The sequence below is a fragment of the Oryzias latipes genome, chromosome 18 (assembly GCF_053564925.1).
Source record: "Oryzias latipes strain Hd-rR chromosome 18, Olatipes_Hd-rR_3.1".
In the NCBI taxonomy this organism is placed as follows: domain Eukaryota; kingdom Metazoa; phylum Chordata; class Actinopteri; order Beloniformes; family Adrianichthyidae; genus Oryzias; species Oryzias latipes.
Window position 1 is genome coordinate 6249170 of NC_136254.1, and position 17652 is coordinate 6266821.

The window sequence follows — 17652 nt, forward strand, 5'->3', positions numbered from 1 at the left end:
GTTACAGCTCGAACAAAAATAGCGCAGCCTGCTCATACACTCAGCCGGAGGAGAACGTTCAGCCAACGCGCACCCAGGTAGGCCCCGCCCCCTCTAATCCACCAGTCACCAGCCTACCACTGATTGACATACGCTGTGGTCCAGCAACTGGCAGAAAGAGGAGGGCGCCGGCCGCCCGCAGCTCTGTCCAACTCGGGGTCGTTATACTTTACGGTAAATACAGAGTAAATCGTTTATCAAAATTCGCGGAATGAGGGCTGTTCTGCGTCTCACGCTTGTGACGTCACAACATCTGCGGCCACCCGCGAATGGGTGGGGCGCGAATATTACACCGCGAATGGGCGGGGGATTACTGTAAACTTATTACATATAGGTGTGCAAACCAGTTCTATTGGTAGCTGGGTTGGAAGGTTAATTAATCTGTTTACGGTTGTGAACAGGACACGAGAGTTGCTGCTGCAACTTCCAATGATTTCAGAGAAGTACCTTTCCCTTGTTCTGCATAAGATCTGGTTGTAAGCGTACAACTCCCCCTTATACATTCCATGATGAACCTGGAGTTTTGACTTGCGCCACTTTCGCTCAGCTCTGCGGCACTGTTGTTTCTGTGCCCTGACTAGATCATCGTTCCTCCAGGGAGCTTTCTGTCTATGTTTTATCAATTTAAACTTCATAGGGGCAATGGCATCCAGAACATTGAAGATGCTTGAAGTAACAGAATTAAGCATTTCATCAACATTGGCACCAGAGGCGTTTTCAAGGTTTATCATTTCTACAAACTGTGCCCTAGTGCTCTCATTTATTTGTCTCCTCTGGACAACTGCAGGGCCAGGCGGTGGTTTAGGAGCAACAGACAGGTCAAAGAATACACAGAAATGATCAGAGAGGGTGACATCAACCACACTGACATTGTAAATAGTAACCCCCCTTGTGATGAGCAGGTCCAGAGTGTGCCCTCTGCTGTGGGTGGGGCAACTCACATGCTGAATTAGACCAAAGGTTTCAAGGACAGCATTGAGCTCTTTTGCATTTCTGTCATTGACATTATCAACATGAACATTAAAATCACCTGTAATGACTAGACCATCAAAGTCTGTGCACACAACTGAGAGCATTTCAGTGAAATCATCAATAAAACTTTGGCTGTGCTGAGGAGGTTTGTACATAACTATGCAGAGTAAGGGAGGAGTTTGTTTTAACTCAATCTTAAAGGACACATACTCAAATGATGAAAACACACCAAATGATAGTCTGCGGGTTGCAATATTATCTCTAAACAGTGCAGAAACGCCTCCACCCTTTTCTCGTATTTCCGATTCATGTTTGTAGTTGGGGGGAGTTGATTCGACTAGAACTATGTTTCCTGTGTTTTTGTCAAGCCATGTTTCAGTTAAAAACATAAAATCAAGATTAAAAGAAGAGATAAGATTATTGATTAAAAATGATTTGTTGCATAAAGATCTGACATTGAGTGCAGCAAGTTTGAGATTAGTTTCCTTGGGACTGGTCAAAACCTTCTTGCAAGGGATGTGAACTAGATTTCTTTGATTGGACAGTCTAACTGCCCTTTTTTGCATTCTACGTGGTGCAACTACAGGTATAGCACCAGAAGGAAGCTGTTCATCACAGGGCCCCAGTTTGACATAACCTTTCCTAGGACACTGGGGGCCCGTTTCATCCTAGCTCCGGGGAATAGCACGTCTAGAGGCGCGCAGGAGAGGTTGGGTTGAGGGTAGTTTGGGTGATGGACCGGGAGGAGTGGGAGCTGGACGGGATTTGGGTGAACGACGGAGGGGGCGTGTTGGAGGGGGTTTGGATGAAGGCCGTGTTGGAGGGACTTTGGGTGAAGGATGAGGAGGGGGCGCTGGAGGGGTAGGAGAGCTCCTGTGTGGTGAGAGGCTCACAGGTGTTAGGGGGGCCATCTTAATTCCTGACTTGATGAGGCTATCAAAATGGCTAGGTAGGGCCATGGGTGAAAGTGGGGGGGACGAAAAGGAAAGTGAGTCTTCACTGGGAGTAGACGTAGCAGGGGGCGCCCACAGCTGGTCAGATGGTGGAATTTCTGGGGCCAAATCTGGTGGTTGTTGTTGTGGTTCTGCAGCTGGATCCTTAGCTGGCGGTAGTTGTTGTGGTGCTGGTGCAGGTGAGTCCTTAGATGGAGGTGGTTGCTGTAATGCTGGTGGAGCTGAGTCCTTAGGTGGAGGTGGTTGTGGTGCTGGTGCTGCCGGATCCAAGTCATTGACCGGTGTTGGTGGAGGTAGTTGTTGTTGCCGTTGTGCTGTGGTTCCTGGGACACTGGCTCGGTCCTTCCTTACTGCCTTTTCAGGGCCTTGGCCTCTATGCCCCAGAGCGTGGAGGAGGTTCTTCACTAACTCTCTTGCTCCACCTCTGTTTAGGTGTGGGCCTCTTCCCATGAAAAGGTCCTTTCGCTTCCAGAATGTATTGAAGTTCTCAATGTAATGCAATCCTCTGGAAGCACACTCTCTGGAGAGCCAATTGTTCAGCTGAAACAGACGGCTGAACTTGAGTGACACCCCATCGATGTTAGGAAGAGGTCCGCTGATGAATGCTTCAACCTCTACTTTGTCAATCTCTTCAAATAACTTGATGAAGTCTTTTTTCAAACGTTCAGATTGTTCTTTCTTTATATCAACAGCACCTACATGGATGATTATTCGTTTAACTCCTTGGTACAAGACTTTAGATAAGAGTCCTGTAATCACTGGAACAGTAGAACTTGGGCAACATAAAGTTTGCATTCTTCTGTGGCTGACTCCACTGATAGCGCCATCTCCAAGCAGCAGCGTATCTCTGACCTTGACGTTTGGCACAGATTTTCTTTCTGCCTGTGCTTTGTTTCCAACATTATGACTCCTTCTCTGTGGTCCAATTTCACTGTGTTCTTCAATATCACATTGTGTTAGGGGTAAAAATCTGTTTGTGAGCTTTATTTCGGATGTTCTGTCATCTTTACGCTTTGGCTTAACACAGAGTTCCTCCGCACAAAGTTTTGGAAAGGACACAACATCACTCAGGTCTATGTCACTGTTATTCTTCTCGTTTGTGGTAAGAGCAGGCTTCTTACCACCCGATGTTACTGGAAGGGTCTTGTGAAGTCCATTTTCAGTTTCCAAAGTAAATATCCGTGTTTGTAGCTCTTTTATTTCTTGTTGGTAGATCCGACAGCGTTCACAGTGGGAGTTTGTTTTTCTTCCTCTTCCGGACATGTCGCTGGCTTGTCAAAAATATTGATTTGTATAGGTAGAAATCACAAAAAAGGATGACCAGTCTGATATTCCAGGATGTGTGGAAGAAGTAAAATGATTAAAAATGATTAATTAAATGATTAAAAAGCAAATAAAGCAGGAAGCAGCAGGAGCAGGGAAAAAAGCGTCTTTATTATTATTTATCTTACCGCTTGGCCAGGTCACCCTTGCAAAAAAGATCCTCATCTCTCTGGGTTTTATAGCTGGTTAAATACTACACAACAAAAGATGGTCATAGAACAACAAAGTGCAAACATTCACCCTTTATTGCAGAGTAAAATTCAGTGAAAACATGGACAGATTAAAATATCAAAATTTAAGCAAATGCGGGGGATCTCTACTGATTTGAAATTGATTTAAACTGGAATGAATTTTCATAACATCCTTACAGACAATGAAGTCCCTTGAACAATACAGCAGTATTGATTTGAACTTTGTCTTCCTCCCCTCAGTCTCTCTTCTTCTGTATGGAATTATGTCGCCTGAATTAAGTTCTAAACAAACAGGAAAATGAAGATATAGGTCCACTCTCAAACGGTCTGAATTCCACAATGGATTGATGTCGTCCTGCAGTTCCAACATTTGTGGACCCAAAAGAGGACTGTCCAATACCGGGACATTGATCCCAGGATGAGGTTCAGCCATGGATCCACTCTCCTCCCATTCATTCTCTGGAACCAGCATACCCTGACAAAAAAAAAAAAAGATACTGTTTATGAACAGTGCTGTTTTTTTTAAAAGTTTTAGATTATTTAGGCACAATGACTGACTAATAATGACTTATATTGTTGCTGGCAGGCAGACCTCATATCTCCATAACTGTTTTTATTTTGCAAATAAGTGATCCTTAACAAAGTAGTGACATTAGTACATCTGATACAGGGCTCTAGACTAACTTTTTTCACTAGGAGCACTGTGGCCCCCAACTGAAAATTTAGGGACACAACCAGAAAATTTAGCGGCGCATACCGTTAATCAACATGCTAACCAAATCTACTCATCTCCACTGTATTACTAATAAATACTTTAATAATAGATGCAGAAATTACAATGTGCTGTTTCAAATTCAGTGCCACATTTTATTCTGCACATTTGAAGATGCAACAACAGGTAAACTGACAGCACCATCGCTGTCATGACAGTACAAATAGTAAAGAAAACAGATGGAAATTTGTCTTGGTGACACCAAATAAGTGCAGCCAAGATGGACAATAAGCGTGTTTGAGATCATCCAGGTGGATGAAACGCTGCGCAGATCACCTGGTGTGTGACATACATTTTTGTTTTTGCTCCAACATCAACTGTCAATCATCACAAAAATATCACGACAAAGGGGTGGGAGCAAGGGCCCAGCCTGAGCGAACGCAGCTGGAAACCTAGTACTGCACTGACTGAAAGCTGCCATACCGACTACAAAACAATGCATTATGGGACCTGATGGTTTTTGTAATTGAGTGATTAATTAAAATAATTAAAAATACCAATTGATTAAAAAAAGGCAACATACATTACAAAACATTAAAATCAATATAAAAGATATAATAACAGATCGTACTGAAGGTGACAGGCATATCAAAACTAAATTGAATGTTCTCTTTCAGTCTGCAGCTTCGTCTTCACACCCCCCGGCCTGGTTTCGCTAACGATTCAGGCGCGGCGCTGGTTCACCTCCAGCACGTCTATCGTTGGATATTCCCCACTTATTTCCAGTGTGTCTAAGGCTAATCTTGTTGTTGCTCGCACGTGTTTAATGTTAAAGCTCCTTTAGCTGTCACGCATGTAGGTGTGGGACATTTATTCTCCTCAGCTGACCCGACTCCCACGGGAGCGGTGTGCTGCCGTAACAGCCGTGCATGAGAAACGTTTGGTCGGGGGTGATGTGCCGCGCGCTTAACCGTAACCTCCGGGTCTGTGCGGCCCAGAGGAAAGTTCAGCACGGACTGCATGTATTTAGAAAATTACGAGCGAACAGATACGTTCTAAAAAGGAAAGTAAGGAACTCCTTAATGTGGTTCGGGGAGATGGCTGTCAGGTTTCAAGCTTTCAAGCCCTGTCATTGTTACGCCCCCAAGAGTAATTTACCCCACTGTGATTGGTTGGTCAGCTTTGCGCACAACAATGAAAAAGTGTCATTCATACAGACTGGCCGGCTGCATTGACATTAAACTTTCATTTGAAGGTGGTGGCTGCAAAATATCATCTTGGGGCCGCAATTAGCCCGCGGGCCGCGAGTTTGAGACTCTGGCACTGGTATACTAGTCGCAGGTCGGAAGAACGAATCAATGGTTCGCTACGTTAGCTCAGACGCACGCAAATATCAGGTTGTGATGATATTTGTCTCCGTTTCCTTCCCACAGATGTTTACGCAAGCTCGATTATCTCTACGCCCCTCCCCCTCTACGCATTTAGCCACTTACAGTGGCTTTCCCTATTCTTCTCACACGCATTGGCCGCCTCACAGACAGGCATCACGCGAGTGTGTGCTCACGTTTGAAGAGTATGTGTGTGAGTGTCTGCCTGCCTGCGTGCGCGCGCGCTCGCGTCTCATTGATTATTTCATTGATCATTGACGTGCCCCTTCCACGCTTAATGTATAAAAAATACGGAGGGTGGGGGAGGCAAATTTACTGGTAGCACATGAGCGACTGGATGTAAAATTCAGTCGCACACTCAAATTTTGGTCGCAAAATGCGAAAAATCCACTAAAGACATCCAAACTGGCCTGAATGCGTGGTAGGAAAATGTAATGGCAGCAGAATACGTGATGTTACTGATATCGAGATAGTCCTGGTCTTCAGGAGAGTGCAGGATGTTTTAATATTAACCAGTAACACTCATGAAGACATCACGCCAGAGGGGCTCAATCCTGTATTTGGAAAAAAGCAAAAAGAAATATTATATTATCAGATTTATTTTTAATACATCGTTCTGTCATGGCTACAGAACACTTTCGAACCCAGATGCTGGAACCAAGAAGAAACACAGCGGGAGACGAGCGTGGCAGGTAAGAGATTTAATCAGAGGATCAGTAGGCAGAGCGTGAGCAGGACTTGAGGGAGGTCCCAGACATGAGGCAGATGTTGGTGGCGTCACTGGTGGTTTCCTTTGTAGGAAGATGCTGGCGTCGGAAGTGGAGATCCGAAGAACCAAGGTAACGGCAGAGGCTCGAGGTGGGACCGCAGAAGAGGTCAGAATGGGGAATCCGGGCTGAGGCTGGTTCGGGCGACCACTCGTGGTAATGGATTCCTGAAGGTGAGACGAGAGAGAGAGTTTAGTCGCAGGCTTGATGTAGCAAGGCAAATTGGAGCTTGACATGAAGACCAACTATGCACCATCAGGGGCAACGGACTGGCGAAGACTGATGATCCTGAGTCTCCTTATGAAGGCAGATGAGGTGATGAGGTAAGTGGTCGCAGCTGAGAAGAATCAGCAGCCAAGCGGAGAGGAGAGGGGGAGGAGTCTGACAGAGGTATGTATATATTAAAGTTTCTAAAACTAGGTTCAACTCACCGTTGATTGTGTGTACACTTTTCCCGCAATGAAGCTGTTTGTGTCAGTTCTACGTACTGTGAGCATTAACTCGGCTATGCCCACATGTTCTCCTCCGTGATCTCCTCACCCTGACAATAACATGAAAGTCATGTCTCAAACACATAATTACAAATGCATCGCCAATACGGTACACGCAGTAATAACATATCTTATCACAACTATGCAGATGATACTCAGATCTATGTGTCAATGACAGCAGGTGAATATGGGCCGGTGGATTCACTCAGCCACTGCCTCCAACAGATCAGTGCGTGGATGCAGAACAACTTTCTCCAGCTAAACTCAAACAAGACCGAAGTTATTATTTTTAGCCCACAGAAACAAAGAGAAAGAGTCAGCAGCTACCTTCATTCTCTGTCTCTTAGACCCTCAAATCAAGTCAGAAATCTAGGGGTAATCATGGACTCTGACCTAGGGCTGTGACGATAACCGCATCACCGCACGTTTTTTTTTTTTTTTAAGTTTTGCATATGGCGCGTGAATGGAGCTATAATAAACACATTAAACACATTCATCTTTCCTGATAATTTACTTTCTCTGCTAGTCCTGTGTTCAGACTTTCCTTATTTCTTTCAGACTGTTTTCTCCTTCTCTCCCACTGCGCCTGTCACTCTCTCTCCTCGGAGCGCTCTCAGTGCCTCCGCGCGGCACGTGCCACGCGGCTCCCTTTACACACAGGAGCGCGCTTTCAGAAGCACACTGTTACGCCCCCTTTGTGTCTAGGGGTGCTAGGGGGGGCATAACATAAAAAGTAAAGGTTTTGGCTACTGAATTTAAGTGTAACAAAAAACACCAAACGAATGTCTCCATAAAATAACACAAATTTATTTACAAATAAACAATCCAACAATAACTAAAAGTGAAGCTAAAAGGCTTCAGGGTGAACCCAGGCCAAAACAACAAACAAAACCCCAACTAACTGCAACATGTAATCTTACCTGCAACAAAAGAAAAGGGAAATCAAAGACAGAACGCTAACCTCCCTAACCTAACAAAACCAGGTGAAAACATGTACTAAACAAAATGGCGGTTCACCCCTACAGCTTCACTTAAACAAAATCATAAACCAAAGGACTAAACAGAGTGGGCACAGACAAAACTACAAACTACAAAGAACTACAAAGTGCAACACAAACTAAAACAAGTGGAGAAGACATAAACAAAATGGAGAACAAAACAAAAATGGAGAAGAGGGCCAAGCAGCAGTGGAGGCTTTTGCTGCAAGGCACCCTTCTCACCGGCTGGAGGTCCAAGTGGTGCTTTTAAAGCTGCCTCCACCAGCTTGTCCAAATGGAGGCCACACCCTTGCCAGCACACCTGAAAATAATCACAGACATACAAACAAAGATCCACAAAAAAAACACAGAAGTCCCACTCTGATATAAAAATAACACAAAACACAGAGCAAACAGAACCAAACAAAACCAAATACGGCCACAGCCGTAACACACACAAACTCATTCTACAACAGAAGTTTTCAACGCGCGAGGAAATATGACAAATTTACTGCGTTCTAATTGTTAATTTACATTGTATTCATTTCCGTTTCAAGCTGCTTGCGTTCTTAAGGGCGCCCCGCCCGCCGGAGGATTTTGTGTGTGTAGGGAGGGGGGGGGGGGTTATTAGGGTTCACCTTCACTCTAAACATGAACGCGCACTGTTAGATTTCCATGAATATCACTTCATGTTTTGTTTGGGAACTATTTTTTGCAGCGTAACGTTACGTGTCTGTATAAACAAAGGCGGAGCCTCCTGCCCCGTGTTCTTCATGGCTACCGGAAAAATGACAATGTGTCTGCGGTCTGTTTATTACTGGGCAATATTTAATATTCTGAGAAGATGTGTGTACCAAAGAGCACAGGTGAAGGCTCGCGTGCAGCTAGAGAACGGTCCGCTGCAGAGGGATGAACACGCACCCCCAACACACATGTGCGCACCTTCCTCCTACATGCAGCGCTGACCCACACAGTCACAGTCAATCCACAACACCTATATGGGCTTTATATATAGTTGGTTCATTAGTTCAGTGGCGCCACCAGGGGGTGGCCAGGGGTGGCCACGGCCACCCCTCTCCGACACCTGGCCACCCCAGTGGCCACCCCAGTAGCCACTATAAGCTGTGGTAGCATCAGCTGTGCGTTTCATCCCAAATGCACAGCCAGCAAGCGGGCAAGTCGCTCTGATCACCTAAACCGGCCCTCACCCCCTCCCCTCCCTGCTGCCTTTGAGTGCGCAGACAAGAGGAGCCGCTGGATGCAGAATGAATAAGACGCATGGTTCACTTCCGCGTTCGAACCCTCAGATCCTCTTGGCAGTGGCGCCTCCAGAAATTTTTCATGGGGGTGGCCAGTGGGGGGCCACATTTAATCTTGGGGTGGCACACAAAAACCATGAGCTATATTTTTAAAAATCATTCTACCAAACGTAGTAAAACAACCTTTAGAAAACCAACAGAAAGATAAATGCCTACTGATATTTTGTAGAACATGAACTTATAGTAGATACTACTAGTATAATAACTAATAGATACTAGTAGATACCATTAGTACATACTACTACTGATATATATTTATTTATTTTTTTGTTTATATTTAATGCTTAGGTGTGTCTGCTTCGGGTGTTCGGCTCTTGACTGAGAGATATCTATAATAAACAAAAAATTAAATCTGTTGTTCTGAAATAATAATAAAAATATCCTTCTAATTATTAATTATATCTGTTGACATTTCTATTCAGACTAATAATCATGAAACATTTTTATTATTAGGGTAACATAACTCTAACTTCACCAGTTGGTCCAGGAACAGGTGGAGCCCCTGCTTATGCTGAGTTCTGCCTTGCTTCTCTGACCAATGATGCTGACTGTCCCTCCTCTGATGCTGTCTCATCTTTGTCTTCCTCATTCTCTTCTGTCATTTATGCTGCTCTGTCTCATCTTCCTCCTTCTCACTACTCCTCTGTTGCTCCCCTACCATCTCTTTCACTCCTTCTGCTGCACTTTTATTCTTAAAATAAGAATATATGTTGAATTTCTCTTCATTCTCTGAAAATGGACAGACACAAGCATCAACTAATGTCTATAGGTAACTCTGTGGAAACAAAAACACATCAAAATGTTGCGGTAACACAACAACCAGTGCTTAAATAGTGCCATGAAAATGAGTGGCTTGTGACAGGGACATCCTTTTTTTACTTATTAATAAAAAGTAATGACACATCCACCACCGCTGATGATGTGGCGTATTTGCACCAAGTATTTGCACACTGGGTTTACATGTTTTGCAGACCGCATGTTTTTTACACCTTTGCAGCTGTATTTATTTAATATTTAATATATATTTCTTTATTTAATAAGAATCTAATTTTTGATAATAATTTTTCACAATAATTTTAGTGATATTTTTAATTATTTAATATAAATGTCATTTGTGATGTCCTTTATTGATGTTATATTATATAGATTATTTCTGAATGTCGTGTTGCTGCCACAGATAAATGAAATTTCCCCATTGTGGGATTAATAAAGTCATCTATCTATCTATCTATCTATCTATCTATCTATCTATCTATCTATCTATCTATCTATCTATCTATCTATCTATCTATCTATCTATCTATCTATCTATCTATCTCTCTATCTATCTATCTATCTATCTATCTATCTATCTATCTATCTATCTCTAAAGTACAGTAAACAGATTGTTAAAGACCCACGGAAAATATTTAACAGGAAAAGAAACGTAGCATTTTGGGATGTGTGATTGTGTGTGCGTGCGTGCGTTCACGCGCGCACGCGTGTGTGTGCGTGCTGAAACCGGTGCTCGCGCAATGCAGGAAGAGAGGGGGGAGAGCGCGTGAGGGTGTGGAGCGCGTACACGCACGGTCAGTCGCCGTTTTTGACTTAAAGAAAAAGTAATAAAGAAAGTTCATCTTTAGTGACTGAGACTGGTTCTTTTGTCTGACCGGCCAAGAGGCAGTGGCGCCACCAGGGGGTGGCCAGGGGTGGCCACGGCCACCCCTCTCCGACACCTGGCCACCCCAGTGGCCACCCCAGTAGCCACTATAAGCTGTGGTAGCATCAGCTGTGCGTTTCATCCCAAATGCACAGCCAGCAAGCGGGCAAGTCGCTCTGATCACCTAAACCGGCCCTCACCCCCTCCCCTCCCTGCTGCCTTTGAGTGCGCAGACATCTACAGAGGAGCCGCTGGATGCAGAATGAATAAGACGCGTGGTTCACTTCCGCGTTCGAACCCTCAGATCCTCTTGGCCGGTCAGACAAAAGAACCAGTCTCAGTCACTAAAGATGAACTTTCTTTATTACTTTTTCTTTAAGTCAAAAACGGCGACTGACCGTGCGTGTACGCGCTCCACACCCTCACGCGCTCTCCCCCCTCTCTTCCTGCATTGCGCGAGCACCGGTTTCAGCACGCACACACACGCGTGCGCGCGTGAACGCACGCACGCACACACAATCACACATCCCAAAATGCTACGTTTCTTTTCCTGTTAAATATTTTCCGTGGGTCTTTAACAATCTGTTTACTGTACTTTAGAGATAGATAGATAGATAGATAGATAGATAGATTATGGAGTTAATTCAGTCTCAATAATCAGAAATGCACACAACCGGTTTTACAAATGCACACGCTCCGATTCACAAATGTCATTTAATGCAAACGTGAAAAATAAATTCGGAAATACACACCCTGTGTTTCACAAACACACAGATTGTGTTTCACACATGCACACTAAATGTTTTACAAATGCACAATAAGTGTTTCTCACAAATGTGCACACTGTTTTTCACAAAAACATTTTAGAAATTCACAATAAATGTATCAGAAATACACAGTAAGTGCTTCACAAACATGATTTTTAGTTACACATGTGATGTGAACTCACAGATCATTCGAACTGCAGACTGTGCATTCAAAATCCCGTTCTCGTTTGTGAATCTCCCCGTGTGTGTGAGAGATTTTTCTACGGTGAATATTGAGACTCATCTGACGGAGCGGGTCGACTAATGTCACCATTGGCTAGTGAATCTGTCAATCAAACTCATCGGCAAAGCAGGCGGGTTCGCTTTTAGCCAATCGTATGGCCCCTTACACTTTCTCTACGCTTTCTGCAGGTGGCAAAAGCCCCGCCCATATTTGATTCTGTACCAGTCGGTCGTTAGCGTGTTAGCCTTAGCATGGCTTGTCGGTTTATTGCCTTCGGTTGTCAAAAATTACTGGCTTGCGCAACTTTTCAGTGGACCTGGAAGCAAGGCAACAGTGGTTGAATGCAGTTGACATTGAATCCATCGAACTCTGTACTGGTCATGAGATTTAAAATGAATGTTTCACTCGGGATTGTTTGTACGTTATTCTCTTAGCTTTCATGCTAGCGTTATTTCAACACTCAGACACGGTTTTGATCATATGAAGGTGGAGGAGAAAAATCTTCCACAGTAGGTTCTGTGGAGAAACTGGCATCACTTTGCTCCGTACCACGCAGTGGGACTACATTACCTCAAGTTCATCTCACTGTCAATCACAGATACCCAACACACATCCCCTGCTCAGCCCGAAGTCACTTTGCTTGACCTTAATTTAATTTTTTTAATAACTCAAATGTCATTGATTTTATATTGTAACCATATACATATACACCTCTTGGCCAGGTCACCCTTGCAAAAAAGATCCTCATCTCTCTGTGTTTTATAGCTGGTTAAATACTACACAACAAAAGATGGTCATAGAACAACAAAGTGCAAACATTCACCCTTTATTGCAGAGTAAAATTCAGTGAAAACATGGACAGATTAAAACATCAAAATTTAAGCAAATGTGGGATCTCTACTGATTTGAATTTTATTTAAACTGGAACTAATTTTCATAACATCCTTACATACAATGAAGTCCCTTGAACAATACAGCAGTATTGATTTGAACTCTGTCTTGCTCCCCTCAGTCTCTCTTCTTCTGTATGTAATTATGTCGCCTAAATTAAGTTCTAAACAAACGGGACAGTAAAGATGTAATTCCACTCCCAAACGGTCTGAATTCCACAATGGGTTGATGTCTTGCAGTTCCAACATTTGTGGACCCAAAAGAGGACTGTCCAATACCAGGACATTGATCCCAGGATGAGGTTCAGCCATGGATCCACTCTCCTCCCATTCAATCTCTGGAACCAGCATACCCTGACAAAAAAAAAAAAAAGATACTGTTTATGAACAGCACTGTTTTTTTTGTGTTTTAGATTATGTAGGAACAGTGACCGACTAATAATAACTTATATTGTTGCTTGCAGGCAGACCTCATATCTCCATAACTGTTTATAATTTGCAAATAAGTGAACCATAACAAAGTAGTGACATTAGTACATCTGATGGCTCATAAGGCCATGCATTGTGATGCATTTTGAACTTGCAGATGTGCTATTCTTCCTACAAACAAACAATTTAGGGAAATTGTTTGCACCACACAACAATAATCCTTTTCATTCATTTTCGATGAAAATTCACTGTAGTCATTATGATTTCATGATACTCTTCTTGATACTTTCCACTTTAGTCAAACTGCACACAAATCAGTTGTCCAGTACAGTGAGATTAAATAAAGCATTTACCCGGGGATCAGAAACAGGGTTCTGGGTCAAGCCCAACTGCCACAGCTGATTTGGTGTCATGCTTTGCTCCGTCCTGATTGGATGGCTGTCCCACGCGTCACTAAAGACATCCAAACTGGCCTGAATGCGTGGTAGAAAAATGTAATGGCAGCAGAATACGTGATGTGACTGCTATTGAGCAAGTCTTGGTCCTCAGGAGAGTGCAGGATGTTGTAATACAAACCAGTAACACTCATGAAGACATCACACCAGAGGAGCTCAATCCTGTATTTGGAAAAAAGCAAAAAGAAATATTATATTGTCAGATTTATTTTTAATACATCATTCACTTTTATGTATCAGGGCTCCAGACTAACTTTTTTCACTAGGAGCACAGTGGCCCCTAACTGAAAGTTTTAGCGGCACGACCAGAAAATTTAGGGGCGCATACCGTAAATCAACATTCTAACCAAATCTACTAATTTCCACTGTATTACAAATAAATACTTTAATGATAGATGCAGAAATTATAATGTGCTGTTTCTAATTCAGTGTCATATTTTATTCTGCACTTTTGAAGATGCAACATGAAGGTAAACTGACAGCAGGATCGCTGTCATGACAGTACAACTAAGTAAAAATAGTAAAAAAAATACCATACATTTAGAATAAAAAAAGTTTTTAGTAACAAGTGATTACCGTAGTAACCTTTTGTAATTTCACAGTTTCAAACAATACTTAAATGTATGTAAATATTAGAGGATGGAAATTCATGTTGGTGACACCAAATAGGTTCAGCCAAGATGCACAATAAGCGTGTTTGAGATCACCCAGATGGACGCAACGCTGCACAGATCACCTGGTGTGTGACGTATATTTTTGTTTTTGCTCCAACATCACCTGTCAATCAAAACAAAAATATCACGAGAAAAGGGGTGAGAGCAAGACACCAATCAGAGCGAACGCAGCTGGAAATTTAGTATTGAACTGACTAAAAGCTGCCCTACAGACTACAAAACAATGCATTATGGGACATGCGTCCTGATGGGTTTTTTGTAGTTCACTGATCACGGATGTTTACGCGCGCTCGATTATCTCTAGGCCCCGCCCCTCCACATATTTTAGCCACTTGCAGTGACTTTCCCTATTCTTCTCACACGCATTGGCCGCCTCAGGCATCACTCAATGAAACGCGAGTGTGTGCTCGCGTGTGCTCCAGTCTCATGAGTATTCGCGCGAGTGTGTGTGTCTGCCTGCGTGCGTGTGCGCTCGCGTCTCATTGATGATTTCATCTCTCATTTCATCGATCATTGACGTGCTCTTTTCATGTTTAATGTATAAAAAATACGGAGGGTGGAGGAGGCAAATTTACTGGTAGCACATGTGCGACTGGGTGTAAAATTCAGTCGCACACTCTCAAATTTTGGTCGCAAAATGCGACCAAATGGACGCAGTCTGGAGCTCTGTGTATATATTAAAGCTTCTAAAACTAGGTTCAACTCACCGTTGATTGTGTGTACACTTTTCCCACAATGAAGCCGTTTGTGTCAGTTGTACGTACTGTGAGCATTAACTCGGCTATGCCCACATTTTCTCCTCCGTGATCTCGTCTCACCCTGACAATAACATGAAAATCATGTCTCAAACACATAATTACAAATGCATCGCCAATACGGTACACATCAGTTTAAAATGTAATGTTCTTATGTATGATGCCAATAAGTAGAATTTCTAGGTTAAAAAAATTGCAGGAGTGGGTTACATGTATCACTGGGGAAAAAAATGAGGTGAGAGAGACTGTTAAGGGGGGGTAAAATGTTATTCATGAGGGGAAAGAGTTTTAGAGTTGCCTTTGTTTATGGAGAGGAGTCTAAAAAAAGTTATTTTATTTTTGTACAAATAACCAAGTACTTATACTGCCTGATATGTGAATAAAATATTTCTTTATGAATAACATGAATACCTCAGAGGAAAGCCATAAACGTTCACAGCGTCACTGAAGAAGGCCAAGTGGGTGTCTGCACAGTTGTTGTCTGCTATCTTCAGGTACAGGATACATGGAATACAAGTACAAATACTTTCAACTGACAGATGTTTACAGGGGCAAAAATGCTAAATTCCCAATTGACAGGTAAAACAGTAATACAATAGGATGATAAAATATGAAATAGAATAGAATAGAAGGGTATTTAATAATCCCTGAGGAATTTTTTTTAAAATGGCCATCTTAAAAAAACACATAAACACACATGCATTACAAATAGAAATATCACAAAATAAAAAGATTGATAAAAAAAGGTAAATAATTGGAAAATCAGTGGGTAAAATTAAAAGAAATTACTTGTAAGATGCCCTGCCAGAGAGTTGTATTGCCTGATGTCAGGAGGAACAAAAGATTGTCACGCTGTCACGCTTCAGTAATTCCTAGAGAATAAATAAAAACACAACAAACATGGATTAGATAATTTAGCTGTCTGATCTTAAATTACATAATTTTCAAATATATGAAAGGGGAATTTTTTAAAACACTCTTGCTATGATTACTTGAGCTTGTAGTAAAGAACACCTTTAAAAAAATCAGAGACAAGACACTGATCACAGGAAGCCTGTGTGTAATACTTACAGTAACTTCTACTCTAATCACTGTTGACAGCTGATTTCTCCCATCCACCCTTTCTGTGACTACTTATCGACTACAAAACAGCCTAAAAACATAATGTTTGGGATTCTTGTCATTACGTCATTGGAAGTAAAGATACGGGGATTTTAGTGGCTGTCACTCTGACTCAATCTCACAGGGCTTTTCAGCACAATACGGGTTCTAACGTTAGAAACCTAATGAGGCTTCTTTCATTCAACAGTGGATTCACGTCTGTTATATTTAAAAAATGCCGTTTTCATGAATGTCATATGAATTAACTTTGTTGCACAGTCCACCCCGTCTTAAAGTCTGGGTTGTGAAAATGCTGTGTCTAACTTTAACCCGGATCGCGTTTACATAAAGGCAGCACACGGAACAACTAGCTAGTTAGCATAGCATAGCATCAGTGTTTAAACAAATCCCCGTCTCCAAATCAATACTTTTTATTAAACTTTCTTTGCTGCTGTAAATCCGGCATGCTTTTCCCCTTAGTTCTATCTGAATCATGTTAAGAACCTACAGATCATTGGCTATAGACGCTAGCTTGAACCGACACCGGCTTGAACTTCACTCACACTCACAGGCAGACACAACTTGCACAGGCTAAGCAAAACAAAGCTAAGCTAATTTGCGGTGGGGGTACTCTGCAAACGACTCGGCTGCAGTGTTCATAAAGCATTCACACATGTCACTTGGCAAAGGAGAACGCTTCAACTTAGTATTCAATAACATTACAGGACGTACAACGAGGGAATGATCAAATAAATGCATTACTTACGGGCTGAGACTGATCCCGTTCAGAAGACCTCTCCGCCATGTTTGCCGCCCGCGTCCTTTCAACTGCTGTGTTGAACAGCTCCCTCCCTCGTCACTTTGAAAGTGAGGAGTGTAAGGGGCCATTCGATTGGCTAAAAGCAAACCCGCCTGCTTTGCCGATGAGTTTGATTGACAGATTCACTAGCCAATGGTGAGATTAGTCGACCCGCTCCGTCAGATGAGTCTCAATATTCACCGTAGAAAAATCTCTCACACACACGGGGAGATTCACAAACGAGAACGGGATTTTGAATGCACAGTCTGCAATTCGAATGATCTGTGAGTTCACATCACATGTGTACCTAAAAATCATGTTTGTGAAGCACCTACTGTGCATTTCTGATACATTTATTGTGAATTTCTAAAATGTTTTTGTGAAAAACAGTGTGCACATTTGTGAGAAACACTTATTGTGCATTTGTAAAACATTTAGTGTGCATGTGTGAAACACAATCTGTGTGTTTGTGAAACACAGGGTGTGTATTTCCGAATTTATTTTTCACGTTTGCATAAAATGACATTTGTGAATCAGAGCGTGTGTATTTGTGAAATATGTTGTGTGCATTTCTGATTATTGAGACTGAATTGACTCCATACATAGATAGATAGATAGATAGATAGATAGATAGATAGATAGATAGATAGATAGATAGATAGATAGATAGATAGATAGATAGATAGATAGATAGATAGATAGATAGATAGATAGATAGATAGATAGATAGATAGATGACTTTATTAATCCCACAATGGGGAAATTTCATTTATCTGTGGCAGCAACAC

The 17652-nt window shown here is 42.4% G+C and overlaps 1 long non-coding RNA gene across 2 annotated transcripts; it reads right to left on the reverse strand.

Annotated features, from left to right (window-relative positions):
• Nucleotides 1–3437: 3437 nt before the first annotated feature.
• LOC144987046 (uncharacterized) lies at nucleotides 3438–17369 on the reverse strand. Of its 2 annotated transcripts, XR_013650909.1 has the most exons (6): nucleotides 16832–17369; nucleotides 15754–15836; nucleotides 15376–15452; nucleotides 14917–15028; nucleotides 13434–13697; nucleotides 3439–3953 (listed from the first exon to the last, which is right to left on the reverse strand). It is a non-coding gene; the product is annotated as an uncharacterized LOC144987046 (long non-coding RNA). The 2 variants fall into 2 exon arrangements; XR_013650911.1 differs by lacking the exon at nucleotides 14917–15028 and having other exon boundaries at nucleotides 3438–3953; nucleotides 16832–17367.
• Between the last annotated feature and the right edge of the window lie 283 nt (nucleotides 17370–17652).